Genomic DNA, 27,426 nt, shown 5'->3' with positions numbered 1-27,426 from the left:
TGGTATTTGTTTGTTAAACTCCCATGATTCCAAGTAGATAATTGGTCTGTGAAGTTCATGACAGAATCTGAATTTGCTTTCTTGCTTCCCAGCTGGCTGAGCACTGGTTTATAGACTTCTGTGTACAAATTTAGCCAGCAGCAAACCTCACATCTTTAATATAAAAGGTGTTTTGTTGTGTGTTTCAGGTGCTGAGTGGAAAACCCACACTCCAGAAGCTCATTAAAAGGGCCAAGTTACAGTACAGGTTTATTTCTGTCTCAGCGTTTCTGAAAACAGTAACAGGGATTAATATGTTTCTTTAGTACTGGAAAAAGCCTGACACAATCCCTTGTGAATTTGATCATCTGTCTCATTGCTTGTGTAAGATTCAATCACCTATTATATCCTAAACTCACAGCTGTAAACTAATACCAGTAAGAATTCATAAGCTATTGCACAAGCCTGGGGCAAAAGTAATTGTTTTATTCAACAGACACTATTTATTTATAGTTTCTATCATAACTTTCTCCTATGATTTTTCTTTTCTCTTACTAGCCTATTTTTTCCTGAAAGTGAGGGTTATCTTGGCTCTTTATCTGAGTGTGCCAAGCAAATTGAAAGAAATGGGGAATGGATATCCCAAGTAATCTCAAAAAAAAAAAAAGTTGCTGTGGAAATGTACAGGGGAAATGTCATGCACTCTGTATATATTAAAACAATTATTCCATTTTTCCTTTCATTAAATTGTAAATTCCTTACTAAAAACTATTTGCAGAAACGTTACAACGTATGTGCTCTGTCTACTCATGTGACATTAGGCTTTATTTACTAGCGGTTGCTAAGTGTCTCTGTCATAATTTGCCATGTGGTACATGCAAATCTTAGTGATAATGTAAAGTGTATCATAAATAACCATTTTATATCAAATTAGGTAGGGAAATAGCTATGTTGCCATTTCCAAAATATTAAAAGTTGTGGTAATGTGTTAATATGTGATAAAAACAAATTATCTTTGACAGTAAGTGCTCGTCATACCCTCCTCACGCCTCCTCCAATTTCTTTCCTTCCTCCTCCTACCTTTCCCTCCCTTCCTTCTCCTCTATCCCATTTCACTCAGTTCCTCATCCTTCCCCATTCTTGATTCCTTTTTCCCCATCTTTTCTTCCTCTTTTTACTCCTTCCTCTCTTGAATCAGTTCTACGTTCTTATTTGCTGGTTTTTGTTACTGTGAGAAATTAGGCTGCATTTAAACTGGAGATGTAAGTGGTGCTGTGGCCCAAGTGGTACAGTGCTAGTTTGAGCAGCAAGAGGCTCAAGGACAGTGCCCAGGCTCTGAGTTCAAGGTCCACAAATAATGAAAGAAAAAAAGAAAGGTGGGGGGAAGAGGGATGGAGGGAAGAAGGAAAGGAAAGGAAGGGAAAGGAAAGAAAAGGAAGGGAAAGGAACGGAAAGGAAAGGAAAGGAACGGAACGGAAAGGAACGGAAAGGAAAGGAAAGGAAAGGAAAGGAAAGGAAAGGAAAGGAAAGGAAAGGAAAGGAAAGGGAAAGGGAAAGGAAAGGAAAAGGAAAAGAAAGAGAGAACCTTGAGAAAGCTCAAGGACAATCCCCAGGCTCTGACTTCAGTCCCCAAGACTGGCATGCATTAATTAATTAATTAATTGAGATACTATATATGTAGTATTTTATATAATATTTATATATTTATATATATATATATATAATTTCACTTTTTTTTGCAGGTCCTGGTGGTTGAACTCAGCATCTAGGTATTGTCCTTGGACATGTTTTGCTCAAGGCTAGCACTCTGCCACTTGAGCCACAGTGCCATTTCTGGCTTTTTCTGTGTATGTAGTTTTGGGGAATTGAACCCAGGGCTATATGCACACACTACCACTAGGCCACTCTCCAGCTCTAATTTCATATTTTTTCCAAGTATAAAATATGACACAAATCCAATTGAATGCGTTTTGAAATATTGGTGGAAATTACTACAGGATTGATTAGTCCAAAGTAGTATAACTCATGCTATGGTGGAAATTAAGCATTAAACTTCCAATATTCATAACAATTAGTGAGCTCAATTCCCTATACACCACAGACATTGCAACCTGTGATAGATACTAAGGTAGAGAACTCTCTAGAGCTTTATGTACACCTGCCGATGTGGTGCCCTGCAGCACTAAGCACTGAAAACAAAATCAAAGCACCAAGCAAAACTCACTGGCCCTCATGTACATCCCTTTCTGTTTCCACAAACAGAAACTTTGCTTCATGGCTTCCACCAACAAATTCCATTCTCACAAATAAATATAAGAGAAAAGACATGGGCACGTATGGACAGTAACAAAATAATTACTGAAAGGATCATCTCTTCTCAGGTGATGGTGGCTCAGGCCTATAATCCTAGATACTCAGGAAGCTGAGATCAAGATTCAAAGTCATCCTAGGCATTTATCTCCCATTAACCACCAGAAAATCAGAAGTGGGGCTGTAGCTCAAGGTGGTAGACTACAATGCCTGAGCACAAAAGCTCAGGGACAGTGCCAGGCTCTGAGTTCAAGCCCACAACTAATGGCAAACAAAAGTGGATCATCTTCTAGCCAGGTACTGGCAGCTCATGCCTATAATCCAAGCTACTCAGAAGCCAAAGGATTGACAAGTGGATTGATACTTGGGGCCACCCAGGACAGAAAAGTCTGTCAGACTCTTATCTCCAATTAATCAGCAAAATGCTGAACTGGAGCGATGGCTCAATTTTTAGAGCATCATCTGTACAGAAAAACTGTTGAAAGCACAAGATTCAAGATTCAGTATTAGGAAAGTAGAAGATAACGCGGAAGTGGGTAACACTATCTTAGACAAGAAATGGACTCATTATCTTAATTGTGTCACTGTAACCCCTCTGTACGTCACCTTAGCAATAAAATGAAATGAAAAAGTATTCGTAAAAAAGAGACATCTTCTTCAAACACACCTTTTAAGACAGAGTTTCGCACTGTAGTTCACGATGCTTCTAATGGAGAAGAAACATATACACCATGCAACACACACACACACACACACACACACACACACACACACACACGACAATGACCGCTACTGCTTTTGAACAACTGCCTAATCTGCACTCAGTTTTGGTCATATAATTAAAGACTGTGTTACTCAGTAAAGAACACATACCATGGATAGTTTGCTTGATAAAGTTGCATTCCCTGCTGGTTTTTCACCCTGAGGTTTCCTGTCGTATCTCACAATAAATAATGGCAGCCCAATTATTTCTGTTTCTATTTTCTGAAAGCGTAAAGCATATGTCAACATCTTAGTGAGGCTTTTCTTACTACCTTTTATTCAATAAAAGTGACTTCTTCCAAATATAAGACAGTATTTACCCTCCTATTTATGAATAGCTATGGATGATATAATTTGTGAATGAATAGTATCTTTTCCCAATGATCACAAAATATGTGAATTAATGGTAAATTCAATTCTTAAATTGAATGCATTTCAGTTCCAGAAACCAGCCCTTATTAAGGTTGTTATTTATTTATGATTTCATTATTATTATATTGTTGTTGTTTATGTTATCCATGGTTCTATGTTTATCACATAAAAGAAAGTTAAGGATTTCTGGAATAGCCAAAAGTAAAAACTAATGTTCCACCAGATACCAGTGGTGGAAACTTTAATCCTAGCTACTAAGTAGGTTGCGATCTAAGGATTGTGGTTCAAAGCCAACTCAGTTAAGAAAGTTTCCCAAATGTCCAAAAGTTGATCTGTTCCTCAACTAGTAAAGCACAAGCCCTGAGCTAAAAGCTCAAGAACAGTGCCTGTACATTAAGTTGAAGCCCCAGTACTGGCACACAAAAATTTGCTCTTTAACATTAAAATTGCATGCCAAAGGTTCATGATTTTTAGGATTGGTAAACATGTATATCACCAGTGCTTTCTTGGCAAGCATGTAGGCTTTTGAGGACAGGCAAATTATCGTCTGTAACATTTAATCCACAGTAAACTGTGAAAAAATATTAAGTTGAATTAATATAGTTAAAGAAAGAATTGTCAATACTTGATCTCTTATCAGGTCGTACCAACTTTTGGTATTACGGCTTAGTTGTTGAAAATATTTTCAGAATAACAGCAAACTGTAATTACAAAGTGCTCAAGTTATAGTTATTGTGTCTTTTAATAAGAACTAATATGAATAGAGCAATTTAAGACTAGTAAACAATGACTGCTATGCCATCATTGGATGCTGCAGTAAATAGAAATAAACAGACATTATGCTGACCTGGTGCTACAGGCCTATAATCCCAACACTCAGCACTTGGGAAGTTGAGCCAAGAGGATCTAAGTTCAAGGTCATCCAGGGCTATCTATCAAGACTCCATCTCCAATAATAATAAAATAGTAAAAACATATTACATATTCTTTTAGAAGGGGAAGAAAAGTGGAACTCCAGACATTGACCTTTGATATTTTTTCTTTGCCTCGTTTTAGAGAGATTCTATAAATTATAGAATCCTATGAAATGTTAACATGAACATAAATATAAGGATACCATGATTTTATTGCTATAGACATATGAAAGTATTAATCAGCCTGCATGATTCTTCAAAATTTACATTTAAAAATGTTTTTTTTTACCTTAATGTTGTTGGTTTGAGTAAGAAAATAGCCTGGTTTAGATTTACCATCGAAATTTATGCCAAAAAATTCAACTAAGACAATATAATACGTTGCAGTAAAACTTTGAAGATATCTCTGTATCGCTTTAGTTAGTTTAAAACAGCCAAATGTATTCAATTGCCAAGGCTTTCTTAATGAAGAAAACAATGATTCTCTGTTTTTCAAATTCAAAGCAGAAGAGCATTGATTAAGCCATCCTCATGACAATGTTACATTCTTTCTGGATTTAGAAAAGAATTTTCAACTAGCTTCTGCTCTCAGATAGTTAATTCTAGAAAAAAATGGGTGCTGGATTAAGTTTCATAATACATAATTCAAATCTCAGGCATATTCCTAAGTGAAGGACTTAATTTATGTTAACAGTGTCAACCAAACACTTAAAATGTGCTGTTGATTTAAGATGATTAATGAGTCACATCTTGGTTGACTACTCTTTGCAGTTAAGTGGTGGTCTCAAGTTTATTTTGGTAATAAAGCACTGTTCTGGGAAATGAATTCAAGGCTTTAGTTCTCATCTATTTAACCTTTAGGTTTTTCTGAAGTGCAAATGATGCTTTCTTTCCTCCATTTACTTTATTGTGTACTGTAATACACCTTTGCTCGCAAAGCCATTCAAGCCAGTGAATTAAACACATACTGAAATATATTGAAAGTAGTAGCTGCCCTTCATTCAAGGACATCAGAATGTTAAAATAAGCTAATGATCAATTGTCTGTGAATAAATATTACTGCAGATCATAGTGCTTTGTGCAAACACTAAATGAATGAATCTTTTGTGTTTTTCAGCTTGTTCTTGTTCTTCCATGATTTTAAATTCTTTTTTCCTTCCTTCTTTCCTTCCTTCCTTCCTTCCTTCCTTCCTTCCTTCCTTCCTTCCTTTTTTTCTTTTCCTTTTGTTTTGGTACTGAGACTTGAACTCAGGGCCTCTTTCTCTAGATTAGTTGTTTGCTCAGAGCTGAGGCTCTACCACTCAAGGCAAAGCTCCATATCAAGCTATTGCTGGTGAATTGAAGGTAAGAGTCTGGCAATGCTGATTTCCAACAGTCGTTGTTCAATCCCAATCAAATAGTTATGGTTACAGACATGAGCCCTGTAATATCTCTCACTATCTAGCTCACAATTAACATTGCATGTTTTCTAGACTTCATGCAAAGCCTATATATTCCAGTTAATAGGGTGCATATCATATAAAATGTTATATATCTTGATGACTTTGATAACTACAATAGTAAGATCAAAATAAACATTTACATGGGGTATGTATAAATATTTTTCTTAGTATAACTACCCACAAGTCATAGCATACTCAGATAGAAAACCTAGATTGTCATTTTCATTGAACTATTTACTTGGAAATTAAAGATAGGAGCTGGGAGCCAGTGGCTCACATCCCTAATCCAAGCTACTCAAGAGACTGATATTTGAGGACCACAGTTCAAAGCCTGCCTGGGCAGGACTCTTAGAAACCCTAGAAATGGTACAAAATAAAAAGGATATATCAAACTAAACAATTCCTGGTACCAGTACATTATTCCTTTGGAAATAAAATTATACTATTATACTATTAGGGAGAAAATTGTCCCTTCTGATTTCCCAAACCTTATTTGGTCAACAATATTTATGAGGCTCCAAAATCATAATAGAGCACTGCATCGGGTAATATGTATGAATAGTCAAAAAACGAGGGGTGCTCTTATGTCTTGGAGAGCCAGGATATGTATCATGAAGACACTTATTAACCATTCTTGCATAGTTGCCAAGAAAATGCTTGGTGAATCATAATTCAAATCGGGTGAGATTTATCATGGGAAACTTTGCAGAAAAAAAATCAGTTTTAAACTAAGTTTTGAATGAGTTAAGAATTATTTAATGAAGCCGACAGTGCAGCTAAAGTGGTAGAGTGCTAGCCTTGAGCACAAAGAGGCTCAGGGACTGCACCCAAGCCCCAAGTTCAAGCCCCTGCACTGACAAAAAAATAATTTAATGAAAATGAGGAGATTAAATAAACTCACTGGGAATGAGAATTAAATGTCATTCAAATATGAAACATTTTCTATATGCAAGGCAATGTGTTCAGAAAACTGGTTGATAAGCAAGAGATCTGACCAATAGTTTAGAGAAAACAATTCATAGACTTCAACTAGAAACATAGATGACCAGTAATAACATCTACAAAACACAAAAATGAAAAATGAGTATAATTATTCACACCAAAGATTCCACATTAAATAACAGTAACTCTTCTTGTGTCCATCCCAGGGCTTAAACTCAGGACCTGGCACAGTTCTTGAGCTTTCTCAAGGTTAGTGCTCTACCATTTGAGCCACAGGACCATTTCCGGCTTTTTCTGTGTATGTGATACCCGGAAATTCAACCTGTGTCTTCATGCATGCCAGGCAAGCACTCTGTCACTACTGCCATGCTCCCAGCCCCAGAAACTCTTTTATGATTTTTTAAAAATACATTCATCAGCCAGGAAAAGTCTTAATCTTGCCCATTATGAATCAACAATGTCCTGCTTCCGTCTGTCTGCTGTATGACTCACAGTTCACATTGGAATTGTTTTCCAAACCATGACATAGGAAAAGAGCAAGTTGTAACTGTCATTTTTCCTCACTTTTCTAAATTTTTATTTAAAAAAAAAATAGGGTGCTTGTGACTCACTCCTGAGAATCATGGTTCAAAGCCTGCCTGAGTAAAAAAGTCTGTGAGACCCTTATCTCCAGTTAACCACTAAAAGAAAAAGAAAAAAAAAAAAGGCTGAAAGTGGAGCTGTGTGTCAAGTGGGTCTGTGCTAGCCCTGAGCAAAGAAGCTCATGGACTGTGCTCAGGCCCTGAATTCAGTCTCAGGACCAGTATAAAAACAAATTGTCATACAACTTCCAGTTTTACCTCTGGAAAATGCTATGCTGTTAGAATCAAAGGATGCTTCTTGAAGCTTTTCACTGGTGATGGTGCCTAACCCAACAAGTCAAAACACTAAGGTTTCATGCCTGTACTCCTTGCTAATTAGAAGGCTGAGATACGAGTATCATGATCCAAAACCAGAAGTAAAGTTGTGGCTCAAGTGACAGAACATTAGCCATGAGCAAAAGTGCTCAAGGACAGTGACCAGGCCCTGAGTTCAAGCCCCAGGACTGGCAAAAAAAATGTATAATCAGAAATGTGAATTAGGAAGGTGAAAGTGCTTCAAAGGAAAAGAACACATGGATAGTAGTTTCTTTGCTTTTCTATTTGGTACGTTTGGGAACAGAAACCAGAATAAATGCCTCTTCTCTATGACTATAGAGAGGCATGCAGAAGTGTAATCATGTTTCAATGGGTCTGGAAATTCCTCAACTCTGAACACATACACAAGAATACACACGTCTGTGTTCACACACACATACACACACTGCCTTCCTCATCTTACATGGAACCCTTCCACCTAAACGGAAGAAGCTATCTTTTCTTCCTTTTGATACCACTCCCATCTAATCAACAACAGTCCATATTAGCTCTTCATCCAATATATTTCCAGAATTTGACCAGTTGTAACCTTTGCCAATGTTTCAGCCTTGCTTCAACACCCCCTCCACCACTGTCTCTTGCTTGATTACAAGAGCATCTTATCTGATCGCCCTGAACTGTCCCTTATAACCAGCATGCGTTTCTAGAGATATTCACTTCATTATACCAGTCACATGCTTAAAATGCTTGACTATCTCTGAAGTGACAGCATCCAGTCCAATGACGGTAATTGGTTGAATGCCTTCAGATTCCATACCACAATTTATACAGCCAGGCACAAGCTGGCCTGCTTCCAGCCTTTCTGTCCACCTTGGCACTTCCTATTTGGGAGTACATTTATATTATTATCTCAGGGTCTTGAGAGTTAATGTCTGCCGCTCCATCCTCAGTGGTAGCACCCGACCATCTGCCTGATTCTCTCATAGACCTTCAAATACCAACCCACCGAAAAAGGCCCCCCAGTCCGTATTCATCACCCCTTTCTTAATTTCTACATTTTAGCTTTGCTCTCTAAAATGGATGTCATATTTCTTGTGTATAATGTCTGTCCACAAGAATGGGAACTCCAGGCAGCAAACTAGTGGTCAGTCATCTTACATGACAATTTTCTCATAGAGGGTAATTCTTGCCTCAGGAAGCACTGAAGAGGTACTTGGGGAGGAATAACTGAGGAAAATGACTCTTGCAAAGCATCTATAGCACAGTTAGTTTGCTTTTTTAATATATTTTTTAAATTAATAGAAGGATTATATTTGCCAGATAGAAGGTACATTAATTCACGTACATTGATACCCTTTCTTATGTCTTGGTCCCTAAGGTAACTCTTTGAGCTAGCTGATGAGACTGCACTAACACTTGGAATGCAGCAGTGACAAAGCCATTGCATGAAGCAAACCCTCGTGATGTGCCATTCCAGGACATTCTTGAGCATTGTGTAAAAGGAAAAGCAGTGGGATTCTTCAGACTTGCAGTGAAATTACAGATGACCAGGTCACCGCAGTGTCGATAAATACCATCAGCACAGGATCTGTTTGCATCTAATGCCTCACCCTGGTTATTACCTTATGTTCCCTTTGCTGAAAATTACATGATAGACCTTTTATCAAAGATACTAAGGAGTTGTGCATGAAGTTCCTTCAAGCCAATGCAAAAGATTCTCCCAGTAGTTTTGTGCCATTTTCACTCTCTCCTCTCACATGAGAAAATCAGATGTTTTTCAAAGGCACAGGCCTCAAAGGGATCAACATGGACTTTTCTACCAGCTGCTTCTTTGACTTTGCAATAAGCAACCCTCCAGGGAACTCAGCCTGAGCTCCTGTGAAAGTATTCGGCAAAAATAAATAAATAAATAATTAACACTGCTACTTCTGATGCAAGAACAGTATGTACTTCTCTGAATCATCTTGTCCAACAAAGATGGAAGGAGTCCCAGAATGCCAGCTGGGATAGGCTCCTGATCTAAGGAACTAAATTTAAAAAAAGAAAAAAGCAAAGAAAATGAAAAAAAAAAACTTGATCTGGCTTTGAAGGACATTTCCATTTCCTCCACATGCAGGTAAAATTGGTCATAGGAAAGGATAGTACATGACCAAACCCAACCCAGCAGTAGATCTGGATTCAGGGATCTAAGTCTAAAAAGTGTGGTTTTATCCAGATTTATCCCCACTTTGAGTGTGGATAACTGTTATTTTAAAATAACATTTAAATCACTATCTTTGATAAATGATTCTGATTTTTGTTATTGGCAGAATCAATGGATTAGTTAGCATGAACAAGTACTTAGTTGAAGCTGTATATAGATAGAGATGCATAGAGATATCATTTTTCCTTTAAATACTCTACAAAGTAGATTCAGTTATTACTTCTGTTTTGAAGATGAGACATGTAAACTCCAGTGATATTCAGGAACTTTCCTAATTAGTGAAATAGTAGTCATCATGGAATTTACTCAAAACCTTGCTAAATGCAAATAACTACAAAACCTGTACTAAATCACTATACATTAATTATTATTTAGTTAAACTATTGTTTATTGTACTTTGCTATAATTAAGGAAAGTGACCTAAGTGCTGGATATAAAGGAAAGATTAACCCTATAACCAAAAGGCTATTAGTCTACTTTTATACAAACTAAACTAAAACTAATTGATCTATAAAAATAATATATATCACATAATGGCTCTTTAAGATCTCTTTAACATGATCTAACATATATTATTATCTAATTATAATATATTGCATGTTAAATAATTATAAGCTATATATTATTGCATATTATATACAATAAGCATTCTACATAATATATATCCTATATATCTATAATATATAACTATGTTTATATAATGTAAAATATATTTCATATATACTGTATATCTAATGTATCACATGTATTAGATATAATATGCAATATATAGCTATATATAGTATGTTATATATAATAATTAACATTTTGCTGAGTAATTGGAGACAAGAGTTTTACAGACTTTTCTGTTCTAGGTGGCCCCACATATCAATCCACTTAGTCAGACTTTTGGCTTCTGAGTGGCTAGAATTACATGCATGAGCTTGCCAGTACTTGGCTAGGAGATAATCTCTATTTTTTTGTCAGTTGTGGCCTTGAACTCAGAGCCTGGAAACTGTCCCTGAGGTTTTCTGCTCGTGTGGTGTTCAAGTGCTATCTATCTCTCGTGCTCTCCCCCCCCCTCTCTCTGTATAGATAGAAATAATATATATATATATATATGTACCACTTTGAGCCACTTCTGATTTTCTGGTGATTAATGGGAAACATGTCTAATTATATACGTTATAATTGTATATTTTTTATTTTATTACTGTCCAAACACGTACTTGTATTTTCTTTCATATTTAGTTGTGAGAATGGAATTTGTTGAAGGAAAGTTTCAGTTTGTGGAAACAGAAAGGGGTGTACATGAGAGCCCAGTGAGCTGTACTTGGCAGCTCTTTTACAACGACTTTGACTTTGTTTTCAGTACTTAGTGCTCCAGGGCACCACATTGGCAGGTGTACATAAAGCTCTAGAGAATTCTCTACCGTATCATCTATCATAGATTGAATTGTCTGTGGTTATTATTTCTATGGAATATAGAATATATTCTAAACAAGTGCCCTGTCATTCATCTGTATCTCTAGCACTAAATTTCTTACTTGTGAAATGTTTGAAAACCGCATTCAAAGATTTGAAGTGAACAATTTTCTTAGTTTTAATTTAGTTTTTACTTTGTAAGCCATAAACCTGCCAGGTTAGCCATAGAATTTAATATAAATGTATCCCTTTAAGCCTGGAGTTTGGCCTAGTAGTAGAGTGCTTGTCTAGCATGCACAAAGACCAGGAGTTTGATTCCTCAGTATTACACACATTTAAAAAAAAAAAGCTGGAAGTGGGTGCTGTGGCTCAAATGGTAGAGGGCTAGCCTTGAGGGAAAAAAAGCCAAGGACAGTGTCCAGGCCTTGAGTTCAATCCCAGGACTGGCAAAAGATATATATCCCTTTAATAAGATTACAGGTATATTCTCTTCCTGGGAGAAGTGAATTTGGAGATCAAGAACAAGAGAATTCACACATTCAAACATGTCTTTTTTCCTCTCTTGGCAAGAATCCACATATCCTATGAACTGAACAGCAGTGTATTAAAATGTTCCAGAATAGTCATACTCTGCATAGCTTCTTAATACTGAGACCTAAGTTGTATAAATGTCCATCTATACTGTTAAGACTTTCTACCCAGCATTCTATTTGAGAAGTGGAATTATGAAAAAAAAAGAGTTAAATGAACACTTCAGCTATTCTCAGCTGCTGCATACAGTGGAATGTTCTCACAACCACCCACAGAATCAGGTACAAAGTTATGGAAAAAGCACAGACTTGACCTGATGTTTAGATGAATAAAAATAAGCCTGTAGCGTCCAGGCACACGACCTAGTGGTAGTGTGCTTGTCCAGCATGCACTGCATGGGTTGGATTTCTCCCTACCACATACAAGAAAGTGGTGCTGTGGTTCAAGTACTAGAGTGCCAGCCTTGCCCTCGTTCAAGCCCCAAGCAAAAAAGAAATGTAAGCTGGTAGATTGAGCCACTAACTCTGTTATAGAATGTTTGATGTGGCAGTCATAGACATGGAGAAGGAAGATATGACATAGACTCAGAGAGTTCCTAAACACTAGGAAAAGATGAGATGGAACTCACTTTAACCAGCAAGAATTACTGGATGCTGATCAAGCCAAGAGATCGAGTCATGAGTTGATACCAGTAGTGGAGTTTAGGAGGAGTCTAGATCACACCAGGAAGACTGACTACATCCTCCTCTGCTGATAATTCCAACTTCATAATAGAAAGGAAATCTGTCCCAAAGTTCTCAGAAAAAATTAAATTGACAAAAAGGCTTCATCTGACTCAATCAACCAGGACCTACGTAAACATCTAAACCACATTACATATTTAGACAAAGCTATAGATTTGAGTAAAACATTTTTAAACACATGCAACAAAAAATGTACTGCATAAAAAAAGTCAGGTAAACTCAACAAATAGTATTTTAAACAAGACTACATTTTCTCAGCCCACAAGTATAATAAAAATCAAGTAAAACTAAAACTAACAATACAACTTTCTGGAATTTTTAGAATGTATCAAAAGCAATGCTTCCGGAAGTTTAGGCACCCTGAATATGCACATAAAGAGAAGAAAGGCCAAGATTCAATAATCTGAGCTTCCACATATGAAAAGTGGAAACAGAACAGAATATTATATCGCAATAGAGCAAGATGAAAAACTGAAACTACAGCATAAACCAATGAATTAAAAACAGCGAATTTGGCCAGGAGAAAACAGCGAATTTGGCCAGGAGTTTGGTCGACTGGTAGAGTGCTTGCTTAGCATGGACAAAGACCTGGGTTCAATTCCTTGGTACCACATACATAGAAAAAGCCGGAAGTGGTGCTGAGGCTCAAGTGGTAGAGCTCTAGCCTTGAGACAATCCAAAGACAGTGCTCAGGCCCTGCCCTCAAGCCCAGGAATGGCAAAGTAAGTAAGTAAGTAAGTAAATAAATAAATAGTGAATTAATATAGGAAATCAACAAAGGTTTCTGGAAAAAAGAAAATAAAATTGCTAAATCTCTAGTTCTAGAGAGCATTTAAAAAAGAAAAGGAGACACAAATTACTAGTATCAGAAATGAAGAACAGCTTTCACTATTGAGCGCAAGTACACTGAAAGAACATAGGGGTACTACTGGAAATTCTTGGACATAAAGTTGATCATTTAGTCGAAAGGGCATAATTCTTTTTTTGAAAGGGCATAATTCTTTAAAAGACAAAATCTACCAAAACTTACAGACGGAAAAATACTTACAGATGGAAAAATACATAAACTGAAGAGGTTTATGCTTATGAAAGAAATTAAATCAAGAATTAATAGCCTTTTACCAGGCCCAGATAATTCAATACTAAACTCTACCCAACTTCTGAAGTAGGAATTATGGCAATTCTCTAAATTCCAGAGAATATAAGCACAAAGAACTTATTTCATTCTATGAAGCAAACATTTGCTAGCAACAAAACCAGAAAAAGATATCCTGAGAAAGAAAAATTGTATACCATTAACTCTTATAAATACAGATTTTAAAAACTCTCAGTATTAGCAAATCAAATTACAATAATATACAAAAAGAACTTTATGCCCTGACCCATTATTGGTCAGTTGTAACAATATATACAGAGAAAAAAATCACTGGAAAAAAATCTAACATCCATTATGGTTAAAAAAAAAATCAAAACCACAGTCAAGCATGATGAAATCCTCTCAGGAGGCTGAGATCAGGAAGACCTCAAGGCCACTGTGGCAAAAGGTCATAAAACCCCATCTCAAACAGAGAAAAGCTGGACGTAGTGGTACACATTTGTTATCCCTGCTAAGATAGAAATCATCATTAGAAAGACTGTAATCTTCCAATCTGCCTGGGCAGAAAGTTAGACCCTATTTCAAACATAATTAAAGCATAAAGAGCTACCACAGTGCAGGTTATGAACCTGTAATTCTAGCAGAGTGATGTTGGAAATTGATACAGGAACACATCTAGGACTCTCCTTGTAGAGGATTACAATAGCTCAAAACCTAGGTACATAAGGTCATATAAGATGAGACTAAATGAAAAGAGCTGTAGGATATGGAAATAAGAACTTTATCTTGTGTAATTGTTGTTCTTAATATATTATTTCTCTTCTCTTTTTTTTTGCTCTTATGGTTAATCTCAAGGTGTTACTGTATCTGACTTTGTTACCTGGTATATTGTATATATGTTTATTTGAAATAGGAAAAGAAAGAGAGAAAAACAAGGTGATTGGAAGGGTGGAGGGGGAGAGGAACAGGGACAAAAGCATGAGAAGGAGTATCAATGTGTGAGATGTAATGCACTTACTACCTGACGAATATAACTGTAACCCCTCTATACATTATCCTGACAATAGAAATAAAAAAGAAAAAGTTAAAAAAAAGAAAAATAAAACTAATTAAAAAGAAAAGAAAAGAGTGCCCCATGGGCCGGGAATGTGACTTAGTGATAGAGTGCTTGCTTAGCACTCAGGAAGCCTTAGGCTCAATTCCTTGACACCACATGCACGGAATAAAGGTGGAAGTGGGGTGTGGCTCAATGATAGAGAAAGCTCAAGGACAGTGCTCTGGCCCTGAGTTCAAGCCTCAGGAATGGAAAAAAATTAACATAAAAAATTTAAAAAGTTGGGCCGGGAGTTTTGCCTAGTGGTAGAGTGCTTGCTAAGCATGCACAAAGACCCGGTTTCAATTCCTAGGTACCACATATATAGAAAAAAAAAGCCAGAAGTGGTGCTGAGGCTCAAATGGTAGAGCTCTAGCCTTGAGAAAGTCCAAGGACGTGCTCAGGCCCTGAACTCAAGCCCAGGACTGGCAAAAAAAAAATGTAAAAAGTGCTCCACATTTTGTAATTGTACTCTTACCTCAATCTGTGAAGGAAGACAGTGTGTAATTTTGGGGTGGTATTTTTTTATTAAATGCATTGTCTCCTTTAAAATGTTTATACTCATTCCGCATAGGATAAGTGATATAACTTCAAAAATTATTTTATCAAAAGCTCAGACCCTCACAAATAGCAAGAAGGTGAAAGAGCTACATCAAGACCTGATTGATGCAGGAGGATCACAAATTCAAAGCCAGACTGACAGAATGGCTACCCCAACAGCTTTCACAGTGGCCGTATAATATTCAGGCTTCCGATAACCTGGTCAAGGTAAAGGGTCTTCCAGTACTGGTTGCAGTGAATATGGCTAGAGTTAGATGAGGGAGTGCATAAGCTCATGAATCCCCTGCTGTTTTACTAGCAGTTATCAGGGCTGAGTCTGCCAGCCTCTGCCCAGCCCATTTGGTTTGCCTACCTGCACTTTCCTCTATAGCAACCAACTGCATCCGTCTCTGGCTACACAAGATTGAAGTATTTTCTTGGGCTCACTGCTGGCCATGCCAGGCAAGATGGGAGTCAAGATGCAGAAGAGTTGGCTTCCTACTGTCAGTAGCTGGAAGAGTGCATGTATTCCAGCAAGTTCAAGCTATCTGTGATCTGGCAGTGCAACACTTGTTGCTGTCAGTCACAACAGGAGCTTAGATATGCCTTTCACACTGAGGAAAAGGTTGAGGTTTGACTTTCCGGTGCTTTAAGCCCAGTTATCCAAGTTTTATTGACAGTAAGCTCTGTCCATTTCTCTGGGACATCAGAGATCTGAGTCCTTAATCAGCATGACAGAGCAGACATTCAGGCTGATCAACACCCTTCAAACTATGGAGATGCTGACTTAGAGCAAACCTCTTAGACAAGGTCTTATATTTGCCTCATACAGTGTGCTTGGATCCATGAGCCTGGTGAACCTTTGAGATCTTCCAAACTACCAAACTATGGGCTTGGCATAATAATTTTTGTCCTTAATTCTATTTATTTACATATATATATTTTTAAATAGGCTATCACCATATGGCTCAGTCATGAGGGAATCCATTGAGCCTATGTTCCTTTGGGTCTGGCTTATTTCACTTAATAGAAATTTTTCCAAGTCTTTCCATTTCCTTATGAATGTGGTGATGTCATTCTTTCTGATGGCAACATAGAATTCCCCAAGGGGTACCCTTAAAGCTAAGTTAATCTTGTGATATTTTTCCATTGAGTGAATACCTTGAAAGTCATTTCAAGAAATTATTAAGGAAGATAAGCTTTATCTGATCAATGCATGAATATATCTCAGGTTAAAATTTTTGCCAGTCCTGGGCTTGAGCTCAGGGCCTGAGCACTGTCCTTGAACTTTTCTCAATGCTAGAGCTCTACCACTCGAGCCTCATCACCATTTCCAGCTTTTTTCTATGTATGTGGTACCAAGGAATTGAACCCAGATTTTCGTGCATGCTACGCAAGCACTCTACCACTAGGCCAAACTCCCAGCCCCACGGTTAAAACTTTTTTTAATCACACATGTAATAAAGTAAGGAATCTTATAGAAATATTTCCTTCTTATGTAAGAGCAGTGGAGTATAATAACTTTATCTGAATGCATATATATAGTGTATAATATATCTGATCAATAAGTTGGGGCTTTTGACAGATGAGATACTTAGATCAGCTCCTCAAATGTTTCTCCTGCCATATTTTGAAATGCCACTTGCAATCAGGCAATAAGCTGCAAGGCAACTAGAGAAGCCCAACACAGCTGCTGGAATAATCTTCCATAAGTGTTGTTTGGATAACATCATTCCCTCTCTTAGAAAGCTACAGTGGCTTTCAACTTCCCTTTGTTCTGAATATGAACTTGTAAATGCATGCTACAAGGTTTGGAAAAATGCAAACCCACCCACAAATACTACAGCAAAGACTTTTGTCTTGGCCTGATGAATCCAATTCTCACCATTAATATTTTTAATTTTGAATTAATATACATTAAGATAGAATATACTGAGAGTTTATTGCTAGATTTTTTGACTCAACTATTGCTACCATCAAAAACCTCTCCCCTCTCTCTATCTATCTCTCTATCTCTGTCTCTGTCTTGTGCAAACTAACAAATCATTTTTCCACAGAGCTACATCCTAAGCCTCAAACCATCTTTTACCTTGCTACTCTCTTCATATCAAAAATATTCAGTAAAACTACATGATCCCACAAGATCTTTTCCATAAAACAATCAAAGCAAACAAGATTGTTTTATCAAAACACTCCAACAAATTCAGTCCTTAGGTAAATTTGCTAACCTATAACAAACTCAGGTTTCAACAGTGTTTCAGAAATGTAACATACTAAAGTGAACATGTTGATTGGTTTGCTTTTGTGAATCTTTGAAGCATTTTCTATTATTCAAAATATTTTATATTAACTGAAATTTATTATGGTGTACCCACCATATGTAGTTCAATATTTTTATTTTTGAAATGGCAAAATACTGCATATTATTCATGCTTGCTGTTGTTGAAGTACAAATTTGTCCATTTTTGAGAGATAATCTGCCATGTTTATTAAAAAAACTTACTTGAGTACAACAGTGGGTTGCATTGGATACAGTAGATACACATACACACACAAAGATGTTTAATTATATTAGTAGCAGCTTTGTTTGATGCAAAAAGATATTTTGCAGAAAGTTGATAGACTGTTCTTCAGTTTTTAAAATATTAAGTGAGATTGTTATATGTATAATGGTAAAGGAAAGTATGGTAATATAAGGAAGCAAGCATAACTTGGGGAATTTAATATGACATTATTTGTTGAAAGAATTAGAAGTTCTTATTTTTCTGGAAATATGGAACTTGCTTATTTCCTTTCTTCAAGTCTATAATTCTTATAGTATAAATTATAGAAGTAAATTTAACTTTTCAGGTAGGAAATTGTCAAGCAAACTTTGACTTCATTTTTAGAAGGAAAAAGTAGAAGAGGGCTGGACACGGAAGCTCACACTTGCAATCCTGGCTACTCATGAGGCTGAGATCTGAGGATTGTGGTTCAAAGCCAGCCCAGGCAGGGAAATCTGTGAGACTCATATCCTTAAAAAAGAAAGCCAGAAGTGATGCTGTGGTGCAAGTGATAGAATACTAACCTTAAACAAAATGTTCGGGGACAGCACACAGGCCAATAGTTCAAGTTTCTAGGACTGAAATCCATTTCCTAGTTCTGAAAGAGTGGACATTTGATTATATTGTTTCAAGATGAGACCTTTGGGAGGTGATCCAGTTAAGATAAATTGCTCATGGTGGCATCTTCATTGTTGACTTCTGGTGAGAGGCAAGATGTGATGACCAGCACTGCATCAAGACTTTGCTAGCAAGAAGGGAACTCATAGATTAAAGACCTTCAGCCTTGGACCTCCAGTGACAAATGACAAAATAATTCTCTTTTCTTTAATATATGTCCAGTCTTTTGTAGTGTGGGTTAGGGACTATCATACCATCCTGTTCCTTTCAGCAGTCATCCATTCCCTCATTGTCATTCTCCAGAACAAGGTATGTGACTCTCCCCATATCATGTGGGGGAACAAAATGTGTCAACATCTTTTTTTAAATCTTACAAGATTTGCAGAGCTTTCCATGCAGACTGTGGCAGCAGAAAGTCTGCCTGTCTGAGATAATCGTTCTCCTGATCATTAGCGTGAGCTCCCTTGTTCAATATGGAGGGCATATCTTTAAGAAATTGGTAGAAACAAACATATTTAACTCAAGAAACATTTATGGAACCTCAAAGCCCATATGGGAGTCACCCTATGATCCAAAAACTGTAGCAAAATTGTGACTGAATTGCCATGATTTGGCTGTATAGGAATCCCTGATCATGACTGAGATCTGGGGATGAATCCTATACAAGGAGAGGGGATGGTGATCTGAATTCATGTGCTTTTTAGTACTACACTGTACAGAATAAGATAAAGAGAGTAGTCTCAAGATCACCCCTCACACTGTAGCAACTGGAGGTCCCAGATGCACCAGGACAGTCGAAGGCAATCTTGGAAGCATTGAGGAAGAAGATATGGTGCTGAAAATGAAGGCATGAGATCAAGCATTAGAACACAAAACAAATCAGAGTCTTTTCTAAACAATAAACAATTGACTGAAGCCTGTAGAAACCTTGAAGAGCTATGGGAACAACTGGGGCTTAGAAAAGAAATAGGGACATCCCAGGTTCACCAGATCACACAACAAGGGCAGTGGCCTGCCCTTTATAGTGCCTTATGCCACCGATGCTCAAGTCTTCCAGCCCTATGTGGGAAGGTGCTCTCGTGAACTCATCCCATCTTCTGACATTAAGTACTGTAGGTGGCCATGTACATCGAAAAGAAAAAGGGATGCAATTCTGCAGAAAACTAAAATTGGATCCTTCTTTGTCACCTTGTGCTAGAATTAACTCCAAATGGATCAAAGACTTCGAGGTAAAAGCAGATACAATGAAAACTTCAGAAGAAGCAATAGGAGATACACTAGGCCTCCTTGGCACAGGTCAAAACTTTCTCAACAAGGACCAAGAAACAAAACAAATCAGAGAAAGGCTGGATAAGTGGGACTGCATTAAACTGCAGAGCTTCTGTATGGCAAAGGACATAGGTAGTAAATTAATTAGGAAGCCTACAAAATAGGAGAAGATCTTCACTAACCATACAACTAACAAAGGCCTCATATCTAAAATATATCAACATCTCAAAACATTGAATCACTCCAAAACTAATCTCCAAAGAAACAACCATCCCATTAAAAGATGGGCCACGACAAACTCCACTCCCAAACTGCTAGAATTAATAAACTACTTTAGCAAAGTGGCAGGATACAAAATTAACCTTCAGAAGTCAGTAGCCTTCTTGTACACCAACAATACACAAACAGAAGGCCAAATCAAGAAAATGATCCCATTCGCAATAGCCCCCAAGAGAATAAAATACTTAGGAATATACTTAACCAAAGATGTAAAGGAATTATTCAGTGAAAACTATAAAAGCCTAATGAAAGAAATTAAAGAGGACACTAGGCAATGGAAAGACATCTCATGCTCATGGCTAGGGAGAACCAACATAGTGAAAATGGCTATGCTGCCAAAATTGATATACAAATTCAATGCAATCCCCATCAAAATCCCAAAGACATTCTTTACGGAAATAGAAGATATAATCCAAAGGTTCATATGGAACAAGAAAAGACCTAGAATAGCCAAAACAATTCTAGGCAAAAAGAGCAATGCAGGTGGTATTACAATACCAGACTTCAAACTCTATTATAGAAACTGCTTGGTATTGGCACAAAAAAAGACCAGAAGATTAGTGGAACAGAATAGAAGACCCAGAAATAGAACCACATACCTATAGTCAACTTGTATTTGACAAAGGAGCCAAAGATATACAGTGGAACAAACACAGCCTATTCAATTATTGGTGCTGGCAAAACTGGGCAGCCACATGCAGAAAATTAAAAATTGACCCTAGCCTTTTGCCATGCACAAGCATTAACTCAAAGTGGATCAAAGACCTCAACCTCATACCGGAAACCGTGAAACTGCTACATGATAAAGTAGGAGAGACACTGGAACTCATAGGCATAGGCAAAAGATTCCTGAACAGAATCCCAGGGTCACAACAGATTGGAGAGAGACTCGATAAATGGGACTACCTAAAAATAAAAAGTTTCTGTACAGATAAAAACATAGTCGCAAAAGTAGAGAGACAGCCAACCCACTGGGAAAAGATATTCACCAACAAAATACATCTGACAAATGCTTAATATCCAGTATCTACAGGGAAATCAAGAAACTAATCCCCCCCAAACCCATAAACCATTCACTAAATGGGCAAGGGAACTAAAGAGAGACTTATCAGAAGAAGAGATTAAAATGGCAGAAAAGCATATAAGAAAATGTTCATCATCTATGGTCATAAAGGAAATGCAAATAAAAACAACCTTAAGATACCACCTTACCCCAACAAGAATGGCCAAGATTTTGAACTCAGACAATGACAATTGCTGGCGGGGTTGTGGAGAAAAAGGAACCCTACTACACTGCTGGTGGGAATGCAGACTAGTTCAGCCACTCTGGAAAGCAGTGTGGAGGTTTCTTAAAAAACTGAAAATAGACCTTCCCTATGATCCCGCCATACCACTTCTGGGCATCTATCCTAAACATCATGACCCAAGATATTATAAGGACACCTGCTCAGCTATGTTCATCTCTGCACTATTCACAATAGTCAGGTGATGGAAACAATCCAGATGCCCTACCGCAGATGAATGGATACAGAAAATGTGGTATATATACACAATGGAATTCTACATAGCCCACAGACAAGATAAAATAATGGCATTCACAGGGAAGTGTATGAATCTAGAGCGAATCATGTTGAGTGAGACAAGTCAAGACCTAAGAAACAAAAGGCGCATGGTATCCTTAATATGTGGCTATTAAATCCAAAGAGTACAAGAGGGAGGACTCAATAACTGCATACCCAAAGCTATGAAAATGGAACTATAAACATAACTATATACACATAAAAACCTATGACTCTATAGACATAATGTTTTATTTCTTAAATTAATATGTTTCTATGATATACAAACCCTTAGCCTAATTTTGATTAAGTTCTAAATACTAAGTCCCAGTGATTGTAAATAGAGATTCCCTCTTTGAACACTTGTTTGTTAAACTTGTCATTTAAAATATGATGTAAAAATCAACATTAATAAATTCTTTTTTAAAAAGCAGCAAAAAAAAAGATGGGCCAAAGACTTAAAGAGAGTCTTCTATGAAGAAGAAATAAGAATGGCCTATAGACATGAAGAAATGCGTGACATCTCTGGCCATAAAAGAAATGTAGTATGGCAGTTCCTCAAAAGACTAAACATAGAGCTCTCCTATGACCCAGCAATTCCACTCCTTGACATTTACCCAATCATTCAAAAACAAGGGCATACTAAATCCACTAGCACAATGATGTTCATTGCAGCACTATTTACCATAGCAAAGATTGGAACCAACCCAGATATCCCTCAGTTGATGAGTGGATCAACAAGATGTGGTATTTATGCACAATGGAATTCTATGCTGCTGCAGAAAGAATGACATCGCCACATTTGTAAGGAAATGGAAAGACTTAGAAAAAATCATATTAAGTGAAATAAGCCAGACTCAAAGGAACATAGGCTCAATGGTTTCCCTCATTTGTCATAATCAGTAGAAACCTTAAGCTTTCATAGCACAGATTTACAATAGAACAAAATTTAGAGACATTAGGCCAAATAGTATGACACTAAATGTAAGGACCTCCAAGAGAAGGAAACAAAAGCCATATATTGTCCTTAATGTACCATGTTATCTCTCATCTCTTTGCCATCCCTTGGTTATCTCATATTGTTACAATTTTTCACCTTATTATCTGATATATTTTATATGTGCTTAATTGGTTATTTGATTGGATAGGGAAGGGGGGAAATCAAGGTAAGCGAGGAGGAGGGTGGGAGCGAAATGGGGACCATGTCATGAGAAAGGGTATCAATGTTTGTGAAGTTATGCACCTTCTATCTAATAAATATAATATAACCCTTCTTTAATCACAATAATAACATTTGAATGGGATGCTATTTATTAAACATGTAAAACTCTCTCTGGGATTACATGATCTGAACTGAATGAAGCTAAACGGGGACTAAACGCAGTTCTGGACAATCTGTCTATGTGTCAAAAGGGACAACGTGTCTTAGACAAATTCCTCTTCAGTTCTAAATTATACTCCTATTACTTTGATATGTACATCTATAGCTATCTACCTCAATTCAACATTCTACTCAAATACTGCTAATCTTTCTACAAAGATACTTAACAAACTAATGTATTTAACGTTTATTAAGAGTTTTAGATGCTAGGTGCCAGCCAGTGGCTCACATCTGTAATCCTAGCTACTCAGGAGCCTGAAGTTTGAGGATCATGTTTCAAAGCTAGCTGGGACAGGAAAATCCTTGACACGTTCATCTCTAACTAATCACCAAAAAAAGCCAAAAGTTAAGCTGCGGCTCAAGTGGTAGAGTGCTAGTCTTGTGCACAAAAGCTCAAGGACAGAGCCCAGATCTTAATTCAAGTCTCCGGACTACTATTCATGTGCACACACACACACACACACACACACACACACACACACACACACACACACACACGTCTTGACACTGTATGTAAATATATAGATATTTAATTATATGTGAATTTTCATGTTCATAATCTATTTATGAACATTATGCCTTGAAGTTCAATTTACTGATAATATCTACTTTCCATTAAGACTTTCAGTGTTTGATGGATGGACTGAACTTGAAATTTTCATAAAACTACCTAGACATATATTTAGACATATAAAATGAGAGGAAAGGCTTACTACCATCCTTCAGAAGCATTCCCTGGACCTGGGGTTTATCCCTGAGCTCCTCAGCTCCAGCCTACCACCCTACCCTTGAGCCAAGCCCCACTTCCCATTTTCTTTTTTTTTTTAATTTTTTTATTGTAATTAGTAAAAGGGTTACATGATATTTGCCAGATAGAAGGTGCATTAATTCACATACATTGATACCCTTTCACACGTCTTGGTACCCATTTCCCTCCCCCCCCCACATCCCCCACCCGTCTTGGTTTTCCCCCCTTCCCTATCAAATTTCAAATATCCAAATACAAATAAATTCAATATATCAGATAACAAAGTGAGATACTATGCCAATATGCCCACTTCCCATTTTCTAGAGGTTAATTGGAAATAAGAATCCTTTGGTGCCCAGGCTGGCTCTGAACCTAGATCCTCAGATCTCAGCCTCCTGAGTAGCTAATATTATAGGCATGAGCCACCATGCCCAACTTGAAGAAAGTTTTTTAATGAATTAAAATGACAAAGCTATATGAAGTAATTGTGTTCCATATTGGCTCAAAAGATGTAGAGCTGTTTTACTTCAAAGTAGTTACAAATTTGAATAAACAAGGGAGGAATGACTTAAGAAAAAGCAAAGAAATAGCCAATATAAAGTACAATCTACTCCCAGATAGTCCAATCCTCCTACTTATTTTTCTTTGAAATTCTCTTGGGATTTTTTCACTTTTTAATATTATTTTATTGTCAAGGTGATGTACAGAGGGGTTACAGTTATATACATAAAATGGGAAGTATATTTCTTATTGAACATTGTTACCCCCTCCCAGGTTTTTCTCCCACTTTCTCTCCCCTCCAATCCCCCACCCCAAGATGTAGAGCTCATTTCCAAAATATTGTCTTGTGATTATTGCTGTTTGTCCTTTTTCTCATGATTTTGTTGTTCCCCTTTCCCTTCCCCAATTCAAATAAACATATACACCAGGTACAAAATCAGATACAGTAACAACAGTGGATAAACCATGGGGGTGGGTGAGAAATAACTTCACAGAGTACATTAAAAACAACAATCACAAAGAAAAGCCTCTTGTTTCCATAACTTGGAGTTCATTTGCTTAGCATCATCTTACATGATCATATGCCCATAGCAATTGCGCCAATATGATCCTCTGCTAGGAAAATCCTAGACACATTCTAATTAATACAAATGAGGGAAACTGTGGAGTCTATGTTTCTTTGATTCTTGCTTACTTCACTTAATAAGATTTTTTCCAAGTCTTTCAATTTCTTATAAATGGGACAATATCATTCTTTCTGACATTAGCATAGATGCTCCTCAGTAGATGAATAGATCAAGAAAATGTGGACCACAGACATACACACACACACACACACACACACACACACACACACACACACACACACACACACACTTCTACTTTTAAAAAAAATGAGTTTCTCTGGGCACTGATGGTGCATGTAACCTAAGTACTCAGGTGGCTAAGATCTGAGGATTGTGATTCAAAGCAAGCCCAGACAGAAAAGTCCTTGAGTCTTTTCTTAAATTAATCATCCCCAAACTAGAAGTGAAGCTGTCACTCAAAGAACTAGCCCTGAGTGCAAAAGTTCAGGGACAGCACCCACCTTCGAATTCAAGCCCCATGACTAACCAAAATCAATGCGTTCCATGAATTCTAAACTGCCAACTACATTGGAAAAGTTAGATCTGTATCCTTCTATAAAAATATATGTTAGCTAGTAAAAAAACACGTATCCTCAATAATAAAAGTGCACTATTTCCATAAACAATAATTAAAAGGGCACTACAAGATGTAGGTCTGGCCTAAGCAAATGATGACATACATTCTCCTGCAGCCTCTTCTTAGTCTCTTGAAATTAATGTGTGCCCTTCAAACAGTACCATAGCAGACAGGTGTCAATGGAAAAATGTACATGTGAATGAGTGGGGAATACCTTCCCCAAATTCTAAGATATATAAGGATTTCAGCCAACAACTATATTTTGTATTACTTCAGAAATATCATGAATGCAAAGTCATATTTTAAAAAAGAAATCTTTTAATGCCATTTACAGGAAATGACCTGGCACTTTGCCAGAGTAATTCCATTGGTCTTTCTCTTTTAAGAAATCTACATTCTACCCAAAGCATCTGTAGGCTACAGAATATTATCAGACAACTAATACATCCCAATCAGACTGAATTTATTTATAGACAACGTTCTTTTTGCAATGTTAGATGCCTCATTAACTTGATTCAGCTTGTGCATAGCAAAAATATTCCCTCCCTCTTCAGATTTTTGATAGAGTGAATTATAATTTCTTGTCTCACTCATTATAAATCTTTAGTTTGGAGGATATTTCAGAAAAGTGTAGTATCACGTAGAAGAATCTTGGATTATTTTCCTGTGCTTTGTTTGTTTTTATTGGGGAAGGAAATGAAGTAGAATAGCGACCATTCTTTTTTTTTAATGTTACATAGAAAATTCAGTTACAACTTACTTTTGCCATAACATCCTCTGAAGAAAAACTAGAAACGTGACTTTGTGTTTGCGTAGACTTCAGCATTGTTGTCAAGGGGTATGGGTTAGAAAAGATGGGATTTTTTTCAATATCACTATATTTTGCCTTATTGTTTCTGCTCTTTTTAATTTGCTTGTGTTTTGTGCTGCTACTGGGGCTTAAACACAAGCCCTGACAGATGTCTCCTAGTTTTTTTATTCAATGCTGGTTCTCTACCACCTGAGCCAACTTCCATGACTGGCTGGCTTTTTGGTGGTTAAAGCCTCATGTCCAGACTTTCTTCCCAGGCTAGCTTAAAACTGTAATCCTCAGCTTTCAGCTTCCTGAGTAGCTGGCTGTTAAGCATGAGCCATCAACATTTTTAAAATATATTTGCCTCAGAGCAAAGCTTTAAGATATTATGGGAAGGGAGCACATATAACTCTCATGCAGGAGCCACTTCAATTTTTAAATTTTCTTTTGAATCTTACTGTGCAATTCTGGGTTACATACTCTTTTAATCTGGCCTTTTGCACATCTGCTAGTGTGAGGGGAAAAGATTATTCTTTCTAATTCTTCCATTGCAAGCTCTTCACATTATTTCTTAAAGTAGCCTTAATCAGTTTCCATTTGTTTTGAATTAAACATTCCACATTTCCCATCAATTTTACACAGATAAAAGAGCACCTGATTGTTTCCCTAAAGCAGCAAAAATTATACAGGAAAATGGTTCTACATTTCGTTTAAAACCCAATGGCAACCTTAGGAAGAAAAAACATTTTCCCTAAATTATAGACTGAAATGTTTTAAATCTACTCTATTTATTATCAGATTATCCACACTAGCATATACCAAGTATAAAGCTACTGGATATGTATTGTTTCTATGTATTTTCTATCTGCAGAGAATATGCTTATTATCTGTGGCTTTGATGCGCTCACTATAATCAATGCTGCTCACTGATTTTGAAAAGAATTGGATCTATAACTGCATCTTATCATTTGAAAATGTATGGGGTTTTGAAATTTCAGTATCTAGTCAGGAAAAATGTAGATGAAATTTCTGTTCTTCAAAGCAGACTCCTTTGTACTCTAGATAAAATTCTTCTCAGGAGAATTAAAGGTTTGTATCTAAATCATCTCCTTTGTTACTAAGGATGAATATACACACACTAAAAAAATTATAATCACATGTCTTCATAATTTTGTCATTAAAGAAGACATGACTTTAACTTCTAGATCATAATCAGAATGAGTAGCTTGATTTTTTTATTTAAAAATATATGTCTCATTAGAGACTGGGAAATAAATTGTCTAGAAATATGACCTCTGTTTATTA

This window comes from Megascapheus bottae, chromosome 14 (genome assembly GCF_031878675.1).
Source record: "Megascapheus bottae isolate mThoBot1 chromosome 14, mThoBot2.hap1, whole genome shotgun sequence".
NCBI classification, from domain to species: Eukaryota; Metazoa; Chordata; class Mammalia; order Rodentia; family Geomyidae; genus Megascapheus; species Megascapheus bottae.
This window is presented reverse-complemented; position numbering follows the sequence as displayed.